The sequence below is a fragment of the Lissotriton helveticus genome, chromosome 10 (assembly GCF_964261635.1).
Source record: "Lissotriton helveticus chromosome 10, aLisHel1.1, whole genome shotgun sequence".
Classification (NCBI taxonomy): domain Eukaryota; kingdom Metazoa; phylum Chordata; class Amphibia; order Caudata; family Salamandridae; genus Lissotriton; species Lissotriton helveticus.
In genome coordinates, this window is record NC_136071.1 from 30,202,292 (window position 1) to 30,222,973 (window position 20,682).

The window sequence follows — 20,682 nt, forward strand, 5'->3', positions numbered from 1 at the left end:
ATGTCAGGATGAATATGGAAGCCTCGCAGGAAACAAGGCCAGAGCCCAAAACGAGGAGACACAAAGTAGGATCTATGAGCATGGCGACAAAGCCGGCAAGTTAATAGCATGGCTTGAGAGGGGGAGATGGCATTGCGGATTGTGCCAGAGTTGCAGGAGGGAAGCTCCAGTATGATAAGGGACCCACAGGCTGTGGCGGACGAATTCTCGATATATTTTGGGAACGTATACACTACCACGGGGATATACTCGGAGGTAGACAATTCAGAGATGATTAAGGACATTCATATGCCCGCATTGTCAGATGACAATTGGGAATACCTAGACTCCCCATTCACAAAGGATGAGGTGGCACAGGCCATCAGAGGAGTTCACTCCGGAAAAGCCACAGGCCCTAATGCTATCCCTATAGAACTTTACAAATTAAATGCTAACAAATTGGCCCCCTTTGTCCGGTCCATGTTTGAAGAGAGTAAGGAGAAAGGTCAGCTCCTATATGACCAGTGGGTGGCCAATATTGTGGTCATCCACAAGGCGGGTAAACCCAAGACACTCTGCTCATCCTATAGGCCAATTTCGTTACTAAATGCTGAGCCTAAAGTTCTGGCGAAATTGCTAGCGACCCGACTTGTTAAAGTCATCACCACCCTGGTACACCCGGACCAGTCTGGCTTTATGCCACTCTGAAACACCGCTCTTAACTTGTGCAGGCTACATGGAGTGTTGGTCAGGTCCCCATCGATTCAGGAACTAGCTGTGCTTGTGTCCCTCAATGCCACTATGGCCTTTGATAGGGTCGAGTGGCCTTACTTGTTTGCAGTCTTGGGAAAGATGGGCTTTGGACAGGAGTTCATCGGTTGTGTGCGCCTCATATATGCCGACCCCCTCATTAGGGTAGTGGTAAATAATCATAAATCTGCTGACTTTCCCCTTGGCAGAGGCACCACGCAGGGTTGCTCCCTGTCTCCACTTCTGTTTGCCTTAGTATTGGAGCCGCTGGCGGCGTGGGTTAGGTGGGACCGGTCGATCCGAGGATTGAGATGGACATTGGATTGGGAGGATCAAACCTCATTATATGCCAATGATATCCTGCTTTATCTCACCAATCCAAGGAGTTCCCTGATATGTTTCCTGGATGTGCTTGCCATATTCGGGAGATATTCCGGATTTGCAGTCAATTTGTCGAAGTCAGTGTTCTTTGTCATTAGGGGCGACCTGCCAGTGATCCTGAATGCCTGCCCAATACAAATTGAACCAATAGGGTTTTGCTACCTCGGTGTCTATATCACACTTGATCCTAAATTAAGATACACTAACAATCTGGGCCCCCTATGACCTGATTTAAAGGAGATGTGGCGCGTTGGTGAGCATTCCCACTTTCCCTGCTGGGCAGAGTTGTACTCTTCAAGATGATGGCTCTCCCTGTTTCCTATACGTGCTCCAGAACGCCATGAATCCCGTTCCACCTTCCTATTTTTCGGGAAATAGAAGCCCTTCAGAGGCAACTTCTTTGGGACGGCCGACCCCGTATAGCCTTCCCCAAGCTCACCCTCCCCTGGTATGACGGGGGGACAGGGTTGCCGGACCTGCGGAAATATTACTGGGCCTCCCAGCTAGCAGCGGTGAATCACATCATATATGGGGCCCCATTGGACCCCGGGTATGCTATGGACCGTTTGCAAGTGCCTGGGGGAGATCTCGTGAGGGCATTATATGTCAAGCCGGGCCGATTTCCCCTCACATGTCCCACGGGACATGCCGTACAGGTTTGGCACGCGGCAAATAGACATCTCAATTGGGAGGGAAAACTAACACTCTCCACCCCGCTGTTGAGCTTGGAGAAACTAGGCAGCCTATGGAAGTCCAAGGGGTTTGACAAGTGGGAACTCATCGGGATCACACAGATCAAAGACGTATGGGGGAAAGACACAGTCCACATGTTTGATTCCCTTAAACAGAAGTATCACCTTCACGATAAGGAGCACTTCCGCTATCTCCAGGTTAGACATGCACTGCTCTCACTCGTCCCCGTGGGCACGTCACTCCATGATGCCTCCCCCCTTGAAGAACGAGTGTATCTCTCTGATATAAAAAAAACTCATCAACAATATGTCGACTCATTGATTCTAATCAGGTCGCAGTGGAGTGCAGACGGGTTGGAGCTAGACGACGAAGATTGGCGGGAGGCGATTTCCTCCCCACGTGTAGTGGCCATACAGATGAGGCTCAGGCTAGTTCAGGTCAAGATCCTCCACAGGTCTTATATCACAGGGCCTCGCCTGGTTTGAATGTATATGTCAGAAAGTGGGGAATGTCACAGGGGATGTGGAGAACTTGGAACTTTCATGCACATTTTGTGGCACTGCTGCGAGGTACAGACCTATTGGGTAGAGATGCATGATAGACTGCGGGCTGTACTCGGGGTGGAGTTGCTGCCAGAGGCTCGTAGGTGTATTTTGAATGTATGGGAACCAATGGATCTGTGTGTGTATACGAGGCAGTGGGTGACATTGACATGCATGGTTGCCAAGCGCAACATTGCTCAGCTGTGGGGAGCTAGACAGTCACCCCGGGTTGGGAAATGGGCGGAAGACATGGACTGGTGTATGTTTAGGGAGAGATCGGTCTATGTATCCAGAGGTTGCACCCAAAAGTGGGGAAAGGTGTGGGTGGACGGAATAGTTACCGAGGTGACATCTGTGCGCCACCGATCGTCTGGAAGAAGAAGAAGCACAGGAATCCCCATGATCCCCTGATCATTATTTTGTATGTATTGTTTACAGTATGGATTTGTATAACGGTCCAATATGTAACTACTGATTAAGTCACCTGATGTTTTTCTTTTGTCGAATTGTTAATAAAAAGAATATTAAGAAAAAAAAAAGACACCAAAGAATTCAGAAAGTATGAATCACTAAAAGGTGACAGGAGGATTGCACAACTCAAAACTGTGATGACAAGGACATTTAAGTGGACCGATAGAGATATAGACTATGCTTCTTTAGTCAAGGAAATTAAAAAATAATAAGGTAGTGGTGATAAGAGCAAAGGATAACATGTCAGTATGAATGCGAACAAAGATTTGCAATTAGACGAAATGTCACATACAGCGCACAAAATAAATGGTGAGCAACCTATAGTTCTAATCATTTCAGGATTCTTCTTAAGTCTCCTATGAATAATATTCTTTGTGGTCCAATCCTGATCAATCAACATTCCACAGGCCCCAGTATGCCACAAGGCAGAAGTATCAGCAACCCTTCCTATGTCTGTCCTCATAACAATAAGTAAGAGGAAACAATGAGTACTGACAATATTCAGAGAAAATCCAATGCAAGGGAGCCAGCACACTCACCTCTTCTTGTCAGGAGAAGATTAGAAACTTCCAGCACTACGCAAAGGCTGTTTTGGACAGGGCTGACCACAATATAGGGATAACCCGCCCTTTACCGTTCAAAGGGCCCTTCACTGCACGTCCTGCACATGGTTTTCTTGAGACAGTGGGGCCTCAGATCTCACAGACTGACCAGATGAAGCACTACTAGGTAGAACTGAACACCTTCTCCCAAAGCTCCTTCTTTCCCTTCATCTCTATTGTAATCTGTGTTCGTTCAAACAAAAGTACTAAGTCAATAATTTCAGAAAAAGAAGTAAGGCACTGTGGTCAAATAAATGTATCCTTTATTTTCTTCTACAAACAATGGTCAACACAATGTCATCTTAGTCCTTTCAACACAGGTGGTTTCAGATGCAAATTGATGGAAATGAGTCACATGAATCAACATTTCCTTTTTTGGGGGGGGGGGAAGTAAGCATTGTAGTGACAAAGCAATCATATCATCATATAGTACATGATACATAAACAGCAAGGACAAAAGCAAATGCCATTATACATTAAACCAATGAATAAATAAATAAAATATAAAGAAAGGTTACAAGAGTATATATTCTTCCTTACTTAATCTAACAGAGGTCCCCCAATTAGATAGAACTTCCTCCATTACCGTATGCCTCTGCCCTTGGCTATAGCCATCTCTCTTTCTGATTCGATTTGATTTTACGATTTATAAAGCCCGCGATTGCCCATAGGCATCTTGGCACTATGTGACATAGTAGACCAGATAGCTTCTATTTGGTGTTAAAAACTTGCAGAGAACAACCACGTTTTTATCTCTTTTCTAAAAGAGAGCAAGGAGGGGCTGTTTTTAATTGACATTGGGAGCAAGTTCCAAATCCTGGCTGCATGCAGTCTGAAACTTCTCCCACCCCACCGACCTGATTAAATCTAGGCACCTGAATCATTTTTTGATGGTTGGATCTCAAGGATCTGGAGGGCTCGTACCATTTCAAATGATTTTTTAGGAACTGACAACCAGTTCCATGGAGGGCTTTATATGTCAGACACAGGTATTTGAATTTAACTGTTTTACCAATTGGCAGCCAGTGAAGACCTCTCAGTCTGTGCGCTACTGGTTCAAACTTTGGAATCTTCAGCACCAGCCTGGCTGCTGCATTTTGTAAACGTTGTAAAGTTGCCCACTGCTTGGCCTGAATCCCCGGATATAGCGCGTTTCCAAAGTCCAACCTAGACAGTGCCAGTGCTGTAACCACTGTCTTGCGCGAATCTTGGGGAATGAATGGTAAGAGTTTTCTGATTGTTTTAAGAATGTACCAGGTGGAGGAGGCTAACTTGTTCGTTTGTGCCTCATATGTGAGCTTGTCGTCCAGGAGGGTTCCCAGATTTGTGACTTTGTTAACTGGGGAGGGACGTTGGCCCAAGCTGTCCGGCCACCATTTCTGAGACCAGGCTTCATTGTCTGTCCCCATCAACATTACTTCACTTTTATCTCCATTTAGTTTCAAGCAGTTGCCCTGCATCCACTGGAAAATGTGTTCCATTCATTTCTTAAATTTCTCGGCTGTCTCTTTAATGTTATTAGTGATAGACACCACGTGTGTCGTCAGCGTAAGAGACTGGGGTAAAACCGTAATCCCTTATTATTGCCGCCAGGGGTGCCACATATAAGTTGAATAGAGTGGGACTTAGTGACGACCCCTGGGGAACGCCACACGGGGAACTGAAAGGTTTGGATTTTGCCTCTCCCTGCTCCACCGTGAACGTCCTGTTCGATAGGTAGGAGGCTATTAGAGTTTGAGCTGACTCATGCACTCCTGCATCTCTGAGGCGACAGAGTAGGATATCGTGGTTTACCTTGTCAAAGGCTGCTGAGAGATCTAATAGAATCAAGGCGGCCTTTCCTCCGGCATCCAGTATATACCTAAGTTCCTCTGTGGCCATCAACATGCCAACAACATGTTTCAGTTCCATGCCCTTCTTGAAAGCCGAATTGTGAGTGGTCTAGCGTATTGGTCTCTTTGAGAAATTGGACAGCTGCCTGTTCAATAGTTTCTCCAAAACTTTGGCCGGAAAGGGTATTCTTGCTATGGGTCTATAATTGCCCGGTTCTTGTGGGTCTAGAGTGGGTTTCTTTAAAAGTGGCAGTACTGATGCTGTTTTCCAAGTCTCAGGGAAGTGGTTAGTTTTAATTATTTCTTTGAAAAGCAGTGCTAATTGCTCACTCAATAGTTCGGGAAAAAGGTGCATTACCTTAGGTTGACATGGATCGGAAGTGCCTCCTGACTTTGTATGCCTAACAACATGAAGAATCTGGTCAGTGGAAGGAGGGTGAAATTGGAAGGAGTGTCTGATTGTCGGTGATATGTGGAGGTCATTCCATTCCCTGTTTGGTTGTTTGCATGTACGATTAGCTGTACTTTTGAAGGACTCATAAACACTACCTACTTTGTCTACGAAGAAATGGCCCAAGACATTGCAAAACTCTGTGCTGATTTCAGCAGACACAGAGTTGTCATTTTTTGTTAATTCTTTTACTATGGTGAAAAGTTCTCTACTTGAGTTTTTAGCTTCTTCTATTTTTCAGGTGAAGTATTTACTTTTGTCTGCTAATATCAATTTCTTGTAGGTAGCCAGAGAGGATTTATAAGTCTCTCGTGGTCCGGACTCAAAGTTCATCCTCCATTTTTCCCCCCTTTTTCTATAAGTTTGTTTTTGTATATTTTTTTTTGTATTTATTTATTTTAGATAGCAGAATGCAATACATACAGAGCTTACCGCCTACAACCCATCTCAGGTCTTCATTGCTCTAAACTGTTCGACATGCTGATTAACAAGAAGGGCGAAAAGTATACAAAGCAGGTATTGAAAAACCTTTGCTGTTGGCAGGTTTAGCCCCGTTCTGTGCATGGTAATATAAAACAGTAAATTTTTAACTTTTTCTCCCCCCACCCTCCCCCCAAACACCTGTCCCGCCCCCCAACTCCCCAGTTGCTGCTCCTCGCGTGTAATTGTGTGTGCACGTTGAGTGTAGTGCAGGCCCTCGCCGCAAGACCTGCCTGATAGCACTATAAGCCCACCTCCTGGATCGCTACCCTCAGGCGTCCCTGTCCCCCCCCCGTCTAGTGTCCCGTGGCGGAATAACCGCATCCTTGATCGCTTACACCGGTGTCTGTGCCCATGATGTGACTTGGCCTTGCCGCGCCCCTCCTGTTCTGCTTATGGGTCTTCATCAAGTGACTCCGGTTGCCCCTCCCCCTCCCGTGTCGTGGGTTCCTCTTCTGAGTCTTTGGCGTTTAAGTAGGTCTGGTACAGACCCCAGAAGTTCCCAGGCCGACTCCTGGGTGGGAGCAACTCGCCAAATAGCTCCGATTGCGTGTTGCAATACAACATGTCAATGGACCATCGTTTCAGCGTCGGTAGAGGGCCTCTCATCCAACACATTGCTACCACTCGTTTTGCAAGGAGCATGCCCATGCCCACCAATTTTCTCACCGCTACAGGTACCTTTTTCGTGAATCCCAGCAGGGCAAGGGCAGGGTCCATGACCAGCTCCAGCTCTACTATAGTACTCATTTCGGCAAACACCCTGTGCCAGAATCGCTGCACTCCCGGGCACGCCCAGGCCATATGTAGGAAGTCAGCCACTGGGGCGTGGCATCTCTCACATTCCGGAGTGTCTCGGAGCCCATACCTGTGTAGCCTCTCCGGCGTGTAATAGACACGTTGCAAGTATTTGAAGTGGACCAGGCGATGCCGTCCGTTTAGTGAAGTTTTCCTGGAGGCCGCGCAGCAGTGTGCCCACATGCTGTCGTCGATCTGGGTATTCAACGCAGTGTGTTCGTGTCCAATTTTGTAGAGTTTTGTTATGAGTTTTTGAGGTGCCGCAGTGGCAATAACATATGTCAGCTCCGGAACCTCCGGTGGTTCCTCCAGGTCAGGGCCCAACAGCTCCTGGAATGCACTCCTTACCCTATGAAACTGGAAGCGCTGGAGCAACGAGGGCCTCGCTCCTCCCCTAGTCATCTGCTCCCACGTCTTGACCTTCCCATGTTCGAACAGGTCCCCCATTGTGTGGGCTCCAAGTTCGCGAAGAGCTTTGCAGACCCCCGTTTCCGCCAATGTGGGGAGCCATAGTGCCCGTTGGATAGGCATGTTCGGAGCGTACAACAGCACTTTATCTTGTCTCTGCATTATGGAGTGCCAGGCATGATTAGTGGTTAGTAGGGAGTCTAATATCCCCACTCTGCGGTCCATTGCGCCACAGACGTTGCAGGGAGGGGGACCGGGTCCGCGAACAGCCTTTCCAATGTCACGTGTGGAATGTCCTGGCTGCCGTGTATCCACGTGTGGAGGTGGGTGGCCTGCGCAATTCTGTAATACCGTTATAAATCTGGCGCGGCTAGGCCCCCTTGCTCATACGGTAGCTTAAGGACTTCCCATGCCACTCTAGGCTGTTTGCCACCCCAGGCCAATTGGACAAGAAGTTTGGTTAGTGTGGCAAAGAAGGCCTTGGACAATACGACCGGGATGTTGTTGAAGAGGAACAGAAACCTCGGGAGAACCACCATTTTCATTATGGCGATACGTCCCATTAGGGATAAAGGTAGCTTGTTCCAGATCTCAACCTCATCGGCCAGTTTGCTATAGGCAACGCCATAATTCTCTCTAATCATGACTTCGGGGTCAGTATGGAGCATTACCCCTAGGTAGCGGATCGGCTCTGTTGACCAATGGAGCGGGTATTCCATTTCAAAGGGGGCGGTTACAGGAGTAAGGGGGAATGCGACTGATTTGGACCAGTTCACCTTTAGCCCCGAGAGTGCTCCGAAGCGTACCACTTCCCTCAGAACCGAGGAATTTGAATTTGAATTTGAATTTGAAAGGATTTGTATAGCGCTCGTACACCTGGCGGTTTCTTGGCGCTGGCTGGCAACTGCTACTCAGGGAGTGGGAGAGAAGGGGAAAGTGACCATTCAAGATGGGAAGGCTTGGGTGAAGAGGAAAGTCTTGAGGTCTCGGCGAAAAAGAGGGTACTGGGTGCAGGTTCTAAGAGAGGATGGGAGGGAGTTCCAGAAAACTGGGCCCGCGGTAGCAAACTTGGAGCCCCCCCACTTCTTCCGTTTGAAGCGGGGGACCACGAGAAGATGGTGTGAAGAGGATCGGAGATCTCGTGAGGGCATGTAGTTTTGAATGGCAGATTTAATAAAGGAAGGGGCAGAGCCTGTCCGGGCTTTAAAGATGGTGCAGCCAAGCTTGAATAGGGCACGCTGTCGGACAGGGAGCCAGTGCAGGGAAAGGAGGAGGGGAGTAACATGATGTGATTTAGATAAGTTAAAAACCAGCCGAGCGGCCTGGTTTTGAACCAATTGAAGACGCCTAGTAAGATAGTCGGGCATGCAATGGTAAAGGGCATTGCCGTAATCTAGGCGAGATGTTACCATGGCCAGGAGTATTAACTTGAGCGCGTCAGGGGCGAAGAATCGTGAGACTCTACGAATTGTCCTGAGGGAAAGGAAGGCTGAGGATACGACAGCAGATACTTGAGAATGTAGGGAGAGTTGGTTGTTGATTTTGAACCCAAGGGTTTTGACAGAAGATACAGGAGTGGGTGGGGAACCTAAAGAAGAGGGCCAGAAAGAAGAGGACCAGGGACTGGAGCAACCACCTGTCAACACCAACTCCGTTTTATCGGGGTTGAGTTTTAGGTGGTTGAAATTCATCCAGTCCTGGATGAAGGTCATGATGGACTGGACATTAGACATAGACTCGGGGGAAGAGGAAAGAGAAAAAATGAGCTGGAGATCGTCTGCGTAGTTGTATACAGAGACCTCCAGTTGCTGTAAAGCAAAAATGAGTGGGGCGATGTAAAGGTTAAATAAAAGGGGGGACAAAGAGGAGCCTTGGGGGACACCACACTGGATGGGTTGGAATTCGGCTGAGAACTCTCCCAGGCGGACCGCCTGAGTCCGGCCGCTCAAGAAGGAGGATATCCATAACAGGGCTGTTCCACCGATTCCCGCCGCCTCGACACGTGAAAGTAAGATGGTATGGTCCACCGTGTCGAATGCGGCGGAAAGATCCAAGAGGATCAAGGCCTGCGGTTGACTAGTATCCATTCCTTGTCGTAGGTTGTCCAGTACAGATATTATTACGGACTCAGTTGAGTGGGCTGGGCGGAAACCAGCCTGTCTCGGGGCCAAGACACCATGTCTCTCCACAAACTCGCTCAAGGTTTTTACTACGTGTCGTTCCAGTGCCTTTGCTAAGAAAGGCAACAGAGAGATGGGGCGGTAGTTAACGGGATCCAAAGGATCCGCCCCAGGTTTTTTTAAAATCGGGACGATTACTGCCGATTTGAGTGCTGGGGTGACAATGCCCTGGGCCAGCGAGCTGTTAAGAAGCGCTAGGGGTAGTGAAGGGCAGTGGGTGAAGATCTGTTTTAAGATGTAGGCAGGGCAGGGGTCCATCGGGGAGCCGGATTTGATCAGCGGGAGGATGGAAAGGAATGAATCGGTCGAGAGGGAAGGAATTGACAACAGGTGTGCTGTAGCCGGAGGGCGGCTGGGGTCGGTAAATGCCGGGGATGGGGGGGGAATTTTAGCTTTGATTTTACTGATTTTGTCCAGGAAAAAGTGATTGGGGGAATCGCATAATGGTTGTGAGGGGGGAGGTTTGAGTGAAGCTCTGTCGGAATAGGCGAGGTCTTGGATGATGGAAAAAATTTCTCTTGGTCGGTTCTCCGCAAGTTGAATTTTGGATGAAAAATAGGTTTTCTTAGTGTCCAGTATGGCTGTCTTATATTGTGCAAGAAGATCAGTATAACGGATTTTGGCAACAGGACAATATTTCCGTCTCCACTGTCGTTCTGCTTGGCGGAGAGTAAGTTTTTGGAACTTTAAATCGTCCGAAAACCAGCGATTTGCATCTTTGGAGCGTTTGGTTGCGATGCGTTTTAAAGGAGCGATGGTATCGCAACTAACTCGAAGCCAGTTGCTAATAGCTTCTGCCTGACCAGAAGAGGGCAGACCAGTAAGATCTGGGCTGGAAGAGGAAAGGGAGGTGGATAGAGCTTCAACATCCACGCAGTTCCAAGATCGCGCCCAGACATTTCTCGCAGGAGTGGGCTTAGGTGATGAGAAGGGGGAAAGGGAGAAGGCAATCAGTGAATGGTCTGACCATAGACAAGGGGAAATGGAGAGAGAAGTGACCGGGCAATCACGTTGCCAGATTTGGTCAAGGATGTGTCCCAGCCTGTGCGTGGGAGCATTGACGACTGATGTAAAGTTTAGCGACTGAAGGGAGTCTGAGAACTCTTTGGAAGTTGCACATTCCGCTGGGTCGGAAGGCCAGAAGTTAAAGTCTCCCAGGACTATGATGGAAGAATGGTTGACAACCAGAGTCGCCATTAGGTCTTGGAAGCTGGGGAGGAACGTTTTAGGGGAGGACGGGGGTCGGTAGACAAGGACACAAGTTAGGGGGGGAGTAAGGGAAGGAGAACGAACCACTAAACAATCTGAAGTTCCCATGGAGGGGGAAACAAGGGGGTGGAATGTAAGTTCCTTACAGGCAATCAGGGCAACCCCTCCACCAGGCCTGCCGGAAGATCGGTCGGCTCGGATGGCGTAATAGGTCGGGGGGAGTATTGCCAACAGGGAGGGGAGAGAGCTGTCAGAGAGCCAAGTCTCGGTAAGAAATAGTAGGTCGGGTTTATGAGAATCGAGTAAGGTGAACAGGTCGAGCTGATGTTTGACTGCCGATCTAGTGTTGAGGTACATGGCAGTTATTGCTGTGGGGGGGAGGGCGACTGGAGGCAAGTTTGAAGGGCAGCAAGTTGGAGGCGTGGACAAGGTGTTGGTGTAGACTTGGTTGTGTGAGGTTAGTAGTCCAAGATTGGAAATACGAGCTATGGTGGTAGCAGGTAGTGACCACTTGCCTTGAAGAGTGGTAAGTTGCAAGTAGGAATATTGAATAGGAGAGGCCGGGTGGGTGGCCAGTGGTCTCGGTCGGTCGCAGACGGTCGCAGACGGGCTTTCCTTAGGCGCGCCTTCGGCGCGCAAACGACGCGCCCGCTGCGCTCGTCCGCTGCGCTTCCGGGGGAGGCACATTTTTAAAAGGAAAGAGTCGGTGGGCGTGGCCTCCAAAGGGGGCGTGGCCTCGATTTCCCTCGTGGCGCAGGGACAGCGTCCAGCCCTGGGAGAAGTCGAATGGAAATGGCCCGTGAACGGAGCCTAAGTGACTGGGGGTGAGTGAAAGTAAAAGCACACAGATGTTACAATTTTTAAAAGTACACTCTCCCGGCTTTCCGCCTCAGGAGTAGCTCGTTGTAAGTGCAGGCGCTAGTGATCAGCGTCGCACTTATAGGCAGTAGGCGTGGCCTCGATTTCCCTCGTGGCGCAGGGACAGCGTCCAGCACTGGGAGAAGTCGAATGGAAATGGCCCGTGAACGGAGCCTAAGTGACTGGGGGTGAGTGAAAGTAAAAGCACACAGATGTTACAATTTTTAAAAGTACACTCTCCCGGCTTTCCGCCTCAGGAGTAGCTCGTTGTAAGTGCAGGCGCTAGTGATCAGCGTCGCACTTATAGGCAGTAGGCGTGGCCTCCAAAGGGGGCGTGGCCTCGATTTCCCTCGTGGCGCAGGGACAGCGTCCAGCGCTGGGAGAAGTCGAATGGAAAGGGCCCGTGAACGGAGCCTAAGTGACTGGGGGTGAGTGAAAGTAAAAGCACACAGATGTTACAATTTTTAAAAGTACACTCTCCCGGCTTTCCGTCTCAGGAGTAGCTCGTTGTAAGAGAGGTTGGTAGCCGGTTCTCGGACATATAGTAAGGTATCATCGGCGTATGTAGATATACCTATCTTGTAAGTGGGATAATTGATGGCCTCATAGGAATGATATTCTCTAATCGCGCAGGCCAAGGATTCCGCCACCAGTGCGTAGAGCAGCGGCGAGAGAGGACATCCCTGTCTTGTACCCCTGCTGATGTCAAACGGCTCTGAGACAGCATCACCTAAGCGGACCCGTGCCGTGGGCTTATGGTAGAGCGCGCCCAGTAGTTGGAGGAAGAGTTCGCCCAGGCCCAGTTTCTTAAGGACTCTGCTCAGGAATGGCCACTCCACAGAGTCAAATGCTTTCTCCATGTCAAGGAACACCGCGATGGCCTTGGAGTCCCGCCGCGTATGTTGAATAGTGCCCATCACGGTTCGTATGTTGTAAGTGAGATTGCGTGACGGTATAAAGCCTGCCTGTTCGGGGGCTACCAGTTCAGGGGCAACCAGTGCCAACCGAGCTGCCAACACCTTTGCATAGAGCTTGGCGTCCACGTTTAGGAGGGACAGCGGGCGGTACGAGCCTGCGTGGGTGTGGGGCTTACCCGGTTTAAGTATTGCTACAATTATTGCCTCTCTCATAGAGGGCGGCATGGTGCCTTCCTCGCAGATGTCATCGAATAGTGATGATAGGTGAGGTATGAGCTTATCTTTAAATGTTGTTTTGTATTTTTAACGCGTTTGTGAACCATGGTTGGGAGGGCGATTTCCTTCTTGCTGTATTTTTATTGTTTGGAGCTGCTACTTTTACGGCAGCGCTTATCCAGCTAGAAATTTGATTTGAGGCTGTGCTACAGTCTTTGTCAAATTCTGGAATTGATCTTGTTAAATGTTCCTCAAGAAGCGAGGGGTTGATTTTTGACCAATTGGGGGAGCAAGTGTGCTTACCGGATGAAACAGCTTCTACTAATGATTTTCCTGTTTTTATAGCAAATATTCTTAGCTTATGATCTGACCATGGTACCGGAAGGATTTCTGATAGCGAAATATTCTTGTTGGATGTGAAAATACCATCCAGCGTGTGGCCAGCATCTTGGGTATTTTGTGTTACGATCTGTTTCATATCTAAATTTGACATAGCATTTGTCAGTGTTAGTAGACTGGTGTCCTTTCTTTTTTCTAGGTGCAAGTTGAAATCACCCAAAACGGTAGAGTCCGGATCCTTCACACTTGATTCCAAGAAAGGGCTCAGCAGTTGTGTCAGAGGTGTTTTCGCCCTAGGTGGTCTGTAGATAAGTAGGCCATTAAACGTATCATTGTTAGTTATATTTATTTGAAAATGCAGCATCTCGCAGTCTGGATTACTGCCCTCATTTAGGCATTTAGTCCTTAGAACACTTCGATAAATAATGGCCAGCCCCCCCCCCCCTCGTTTCCCCTTCCTGTCTGCCCGAATTATTGAGTAGCCTTCTGGGATTGCTAATGCTAGGTCAATGTTGGAAGCATCATCTGCCCATGTCTCCGTGATGAAAAGAATATTGAGATTTTGGGTTTCTATAAGTTCCATTGTTTCGGAGTTATGTTTGACTAGTGGTCGTGTGTTAATTAGACCTGCCCTGAAGAGTTTGGGAGGCAAACTCTTAAACAGAGAACCTTTGGTACTTGACCTTTCTCTTCCGGAGGGATTCAAAGCTAGTTTTGCAGGTGGGGAATGATTTGGTGTCTAGCAAACATGAAAATATGGGGCAGGTAATTTTTGGCCTGAGAGCAAATAACCCCTTCCTTGAAAAACGAATGACAGTTGGATCTGTCTTGGAAGGAGTAGGGGTTGTGGCCCTGGGCCCGGTCCAGGCCCAGACGGGCTCAGACGGGCTTGCCTTTGGCGCGCCTGCTGCTCGCGTCGCTGCGCGTCCGTCCTGACATTGCTTAATGAAGCGTCTGGGCGTCAGTCGACTAGACCGCTACACGCCCGCAGCGCCGGAAGTGCCCCAGCAGGAGGTCAGTCAGCTCAGGCCCGTCTACACCCTCTGTTCAATCGGCACTTGCCATGATTGACCGGGGTGTTAGGGCAGAGCTAGCAGGACTTGCGGGGTCAGAAAGTGCAGAGTGCCAAGCATCAGGTGAGAATTAAAAAAAATATAGCATAAATGCAGCAATTTTAAAAGCTAGCGTCACTGTGGAAAAGAATAAAATAAGGAGTGAAACACGTGTTGGCTTGTGTTATGGAACAATAAACAGAAGTATCTACACCAACGAACCAGGATATTATTCTGTACATCTAGAATTTGAATTATCGATTCTTGAAGAGTTTGTCACGGTTGATACTGATGCTAATATCCATTCTTGTAACTTAAACACCACACGTACAACGTGATCTGGACTTTAAATGTGTATTTGTGCAGGGGCATAGTTGCTTATACTTTCCGTTTGTGAGGATCAGTCCGCTGATCATCCTTTGGAGCGGTTCAGGGGGTAACACCGCTCGCCTCATTGCCGACACAAAGCTATACTTGAATCCAACATCTAGTGGTAACCCGGGAGATGCGCCTACCCAATCTGGAAAATTTAAATACCCCTTAGCTGTTTGTAAAATAAGGAGTGCAGCAATTTAAAAAGGAGCATCACGGTGGCAGTGGTGGTATGCAGTGATTATTTCCAGAAGCAGCGTGGTCTCTAGTCAGACCTGTACTGCGTGGTTTTTTTTGCGCCGAGTTCCAAATGAGCTTAATGCTGCCCACCATTCAAAGGCTCTAGGAGGAGTTTTAGATATCCAAGCACGGGCAACACAGAGGCGTGCCATTACAAGCATAATTGATATTAGAGACCTTAGTCTGAGAGGTACATCTGCTTTATAGCCGAGCATAATCTCTTTCTCCACTAAGTAAAAATCAATTCTTAAATGATCAGCTATAATGTCTTGTATCTCATTCCAGAAAACAGCCAGATCTGGGCAAGTAACAAACATATGTAAATTATCTGCAGATATCATTCCACACTTGGCACATTTACATTTATCGTTCGTATTTATATTATCAGAATCTATCCACTTAGCTATACGTTCTGGTGTATAGTAAAGCATAAACATTGTTTTAAACTGTTGCAATTTAAGATTAATAGAGTGGACAGAGCTATTTAAATTCTCCATTGATTCTTCTATATCAGACGAATTAACAACTTGACCCAATAGCCCAGTCCATTTGAGTGCTATCTTAGGGTAGTCATCCTGCCAAGTTTGGGAAAGTATCTGATATGACTTACTAATAGTCAATTTCGAATCTGAAGGCATATATTGCAGTAAATCTTAGGTCCTAGTAAATAATCTCTTAGCTGCAGATATTTATAAAACATGTTTTTCGAAATACCAAATGAAGTTTGCAAATCTAAAAACGTACGGAACCCAGCAGCATTATATAAGTGGTTAAGCTTTTACAAAGAAGATTGGGGAATCGGGTCAAGCACAATTGCACCTATCCTTAGTACTGCTTTGTAAAGATTTTTAGGTGCCACGGACCGGAGATTCATAAACCCCTAAATCTCCTAAAACAAAAATTGTCTTTCTCACAACTTATAGCACACAATGGTCCAGCACACTAATTGTGAATATATTCTAATATTTCAACGGTGATAACAATATTTCAAATCAATGAAGACAGCAATTCAGTGGAGTTGTTTGCAGTTCATTCTTTATTTCTTTATTTTTCTTCAAATAAAAGACTGTAGCCGTAGCCAACGCGCTTCGTCCTTCACGGACTTCTTCAGGGTTACAATTAACACATATACATATATAACAATTATTATACATACATTTACACTATTTACAAATAAAACATTTTTTTTACAGATAATTGTAACATCATTTTAAGCATCATTTTTAAGGGTCACACGACTATAGTTTATACAGTATATACAAGGCATTCTATAGTGCAACACAATATCCTTAAAAGAAGAACAATTCTATATCACACCACTGTTGCGATTTTATCATGTTCATTACAATTCGCACAACCTGAACAATATGCAGATCAAAAAAAGGCATTCAGAACCTTTGTATCCTATTTTTTAAGTCTGGTGGGCTCGCAAAAAGTGGCATTATAACAAACCCCCAGTGGGCACAACTTGAAACAGAAAGTTAGCATTTCTTACCAGAAAAAGTATAATGATTTTTAGTCTTTAGCAAATTATTTTTTAGTCTTTAGCCCAATGGCATCCAACTTGATTTCAGATTGCCTAATGTATAGAAACAGGGATCAGTTTAAACAGTCAGTCAGTCCCTATTTATTTTATTTCATTTGGACAGTATCCTTGGGGAAAGAATCACCCCCATCCAGGCTGTCGATGGACTAGACAGCCAATGTAAACTAGCATCACCCTGAGAGCTACCCGCTCCACACCTAGCCCACCGTGTAACTCTTTAAGGTACCTATGATAATAATACTATTGACTCCTTCATACTATATTAAACACTATCATAAACATTATCAAAAATATACATTCGGCCAGGGCTGGGGCGGGTAGAGTGCTGGCAGCTGAGATATTGCCCTGAGGTCTTTCAGACCACTCCCCATTTACCATGGAGTTGGACATTGGGAGGACTAGGCAGCCATTTAGTTGGCGATTGGCTGTGTGGAACCTGCAGAAAGCGGAATATACGATCACATGGGGGAGTCCATCGCCAACTACCTGACAGAGAATGAGGGAACTGTGTCTAGTGCGGCCACGCTCTGGGAGGCACTGAAGCACACTTTGCAGGGGGTGAACATATCATGGTGTGCAGCCGCCTGCAGGCAGCGGCGGGAGGCGCTGGTCCGAGCCGAAGCTCACGTAGAACAGCTTGAGCGACAGACCCGAGAGTCGGGCAGTGAGCTGGGGGTGAGGCAGCTGCTTCTGGCTCGTCAAGAATGCGCGGCCATGCTGATGGACGAGGCGCGTCAGGCTTGGCTCGCCACACGCAGCAGGGTGTACCAATGGGGGGACAAGTCGAGGAAAATGCTGCATCGGTTGTGCCAGGGAACCATGCACGCGCAGACCTTGCCTGCAATAGTGGACTCGGCAGGGGGCCGAATTGCGGACCCAGTGGCTATTGCGGAGAGCTTTGCCGAGTACTTTGACGACCTGTATGCTCCCCGAGAGTGCCTGGAGGCTGACATGATAGACAAATTTATAGCCAACCTGCCACCTTGGGCGTTGTCGGATGACCAGCAAGATCAGCTGGAGGTCCCCTTCTCGGAGGAGGAGCTGGGGGTGGCTCTGGGGGAGTTGAGAGCTGGGAAAGCTCCCGGCCCAAACGGGTTCCCCAGTGAATTCTTTTGCCGCTATAATTTGCAGCTGGCCAGGCACTACAGAGCAGTGGTGGAGGAGGCCTGGGAGAGGGGGGCGCTTCCTCCAGATTGGAGCCACGCGGAGGTGGTGGTATTTCAGAAACCTGGACGCCCTCCGGAGAGCCATGCGTCCTACCGCCCCATCTCTCTCTTAAACGTGGAAGCCAAGGTCTTGGCGAAGGCGTTGGCTAATCGCCTATTGCCCCATATAACATCCCTGATACACCCGGACCAGGCGGCCTTTATGCCCCAGAGGGCTACGCGGCATAACATCAGGAGGGCTCAGGTGGCAGTTGCGGCGATCCGACTGCTGAGGGAACCGGCGGCGTTGCTCCTGGCGAATATGGACAGGGCGTTTGACTCCCTGAGCTGGGTCTATTTATTTGCCCTTCTGCCTAGGCACAACCTGGGTCCGCGCTTTTTATCATATATAAAATTGCTATACACTGGCCTCACTGCAACGGTCAGGGTTGCGGGGGCGGTCTCTTCTGCTTTTGAGATTCAGAGGGGTACGCGGCAGGGATGCCCCCTGTCGCCCTACCTGTTTGCTCTAGCCATGGAGCCCTTGGCGGCGTGGGTGCGCATAGATGCGCAGGTCCATGGGTTTGAATGGGACACGGGTCTTTCCGACAGAATAGCCCTCGACGCGGATGATGTTCTCTTCTTCCTAACGGCGCTAGATAGAGCAGGTCCACGGTTGTTGGAGATCATGCAGATTTTCGGGGAGACATCGGGCCTCTACATGAACCCCCGCAAATCCACACTGTGGGTCCTAGACGGGCAGACGAAAGTGGGATCGTGGGCGTACACGGTACAGCTAGCTGCAGGAGGATTGAAGAACTTGGGGGTAGTATTGTCAGAGGTTCCAGAGGTGGCATGGGAGCGCAATGTGGCACCTGTGTGGGATAGGACGTGGGCGGACCTCAGGTCCTGGTCTCGCATGCCTCTGACGTTGTTCGGCAGATCGGCAATTTTTAAAATGGTGGCACTTCCGCGTCTCCTCTACCAGCTACAGAACCACCCGTTCCCGATTCCAGCTCGGTGGTTCCGCATTGGTCAACTCTGAGTTAGGGCAGTTCCTGTGGGAGGGAGGGAGGGTGCGGGTGGCGGTGCGCACATGCTTTCTCTGTACATACAGCGGGGGATTGGCTTCACCTGACCTTCCATCATATTATCAGACCTCGCACCTGTTGGTCCTCAATGACTGGTGGTACGGGGACAGGGGGGATCCGGCATATGCCCTAGAGCGTTGTCAGATGGGTCAGCACACACTACACATTATACTGTACTCAGCCAGGCTACGTGGTACACTGCCGCCAGCTACGAAGGTGGTGTTCATGATATGGAAACAGGCGCTACGGCGCATGGATTGGTGGGGGGGTCTTGACACGGGAAACCCCCTTGTGGAACAACGGGCGCCTGCCCCAGTTGGCTGCTCTGTCAGGACTCAGGGGATGGGATGACATTGGCATCTCCACGCTGGGTGACGTAGTGGTTGATAACACTATTAAGTCCTTTCGGAATTTACAGGAGGAATACCAACTGCAGCCGAAACAGTTCTATCAATATTTACAGCTTTTACAGAGTTTGCGGGGTTTGGAGGACATCCCCGAGTTCAGTCCTATAGAGGCCAAACTCTTTATGGGAGATCTGGGAGATAGGAAGATCTCACGGATATACCAGACCCTAGTGAGGCACTGCTCCCCCACACTTCAGAAGCTGCGGGGGGATTGGGAGGCTGACGTGTGTGTGCTGGAGGAGGAGGACTGGGTGGAGGCACTGGCATCCCCGCGGGGGGCAGCCATTGCAATGCGACTTCAGCTGGTCCAATTTAAATACCTTCACCGGGTGTACTTTACCAGGACACGCCTCTGGCGAGCGGGGATGATTTCCTCACCGATATGTTTGTGCTGCGATCAGGCGGAAGGCACATTTCTCCACACGATCTGGCATTGTACAGCACTAGAGCGCTTTTGGGAGGGAGTCTTTGCATGTCTCTCGGAGGTCCTGGGGTGGCAGCTAGCCCGCACACCGCGGTTGGCCCTTTTACATGTAATGGAGGGGGTGGGAGGTAACAGATACAAACGATACCTCCTATTGTTAGGATTCACCCTAGCAAAACGAGACATTGCACAGGCGTGGAAAGCGACGAGGGCGCCATCAGTAGCAGTCTGGAAAAATGGTCTTGATTTCTGCATGGGTCTGGAGCAGTCTATTTTTGTGTCGAGGGGGTGTCCACGCAAGCATTATAAAATTTGGAACAGGTGGGCAGAATATCGGGGACTGTGACTGGACCCCCCTGTGGCGGATGAGCAGTTACTGCCGGGTTAGGGGGAGACTGCATGCAACTACAAAGGAATGCGCCGATGGGGTGGTGGGGTGGACTGCGAGTGCCGTATGGTATATGGTTATGCTGTATAAGGGTGATTCTGGAATTGTGGATCTGGGTGACCTTGGGGGGGTATTCGGGGGGGAGCTGGGTGAGGGGAGAGTTGAGGGTGTATGAGGGGGGGGTTTCTATACGCTATTGTTTCTGGGGCAGAAATTCCTGGGGGGCTGACCGAACAGTCAAGGGCAAATGTGATCTTGTTGTAATGATTGTGCAGTTGCCTCCGGGTTACGGGGTGCTGCTTGATATATGTTAGTTGACTAATAAAATCTGTTTTAAAAAATATATATATACATTCGGTAAAAATAAAATCCTAACAAGTCTTAAGAAGATGGCTGTTTGGAAGACTTCCATTGGTCCAGGACAAGTTGCGCCTCTTTGGCTGAATGAAAAAGACAAGTGTGGCCCCCATGAATGGCTTTAAGTCTAGCAGGTTCTTGGAGAAATACTTGCCCGCCAATAGCTTTCATTGGATCAATCAGCTGGTGTAGATTCCATCGACGCTCCATCGTTTCCTTACAAAGATCTGACCTCACAGAGAACGAATATGAGTTGGATGAGCCAGGATATATATATATATATAATATATATATATATATATATATATTCGTTCCACGTTTTGGTCCAAAGGTCAGGGTTTCCAGGTGCTCTTAGGCGGTGCATACCAAGCGCGGCAGGACCCAGCCGCGTGTAACATAAAGTCCGTTTTACCCAAAGGGAAGTTTGTTTCTTAGAGCACTCTCGGGTATTGAATTACAATCCACCAGTCAGATTTGCAAAGTTACTCGGTTTATTCAATTTCTTAACAGCCAGCCAGCAACACCTTACGCGTTTCGGTCTCTACGGAGACCTT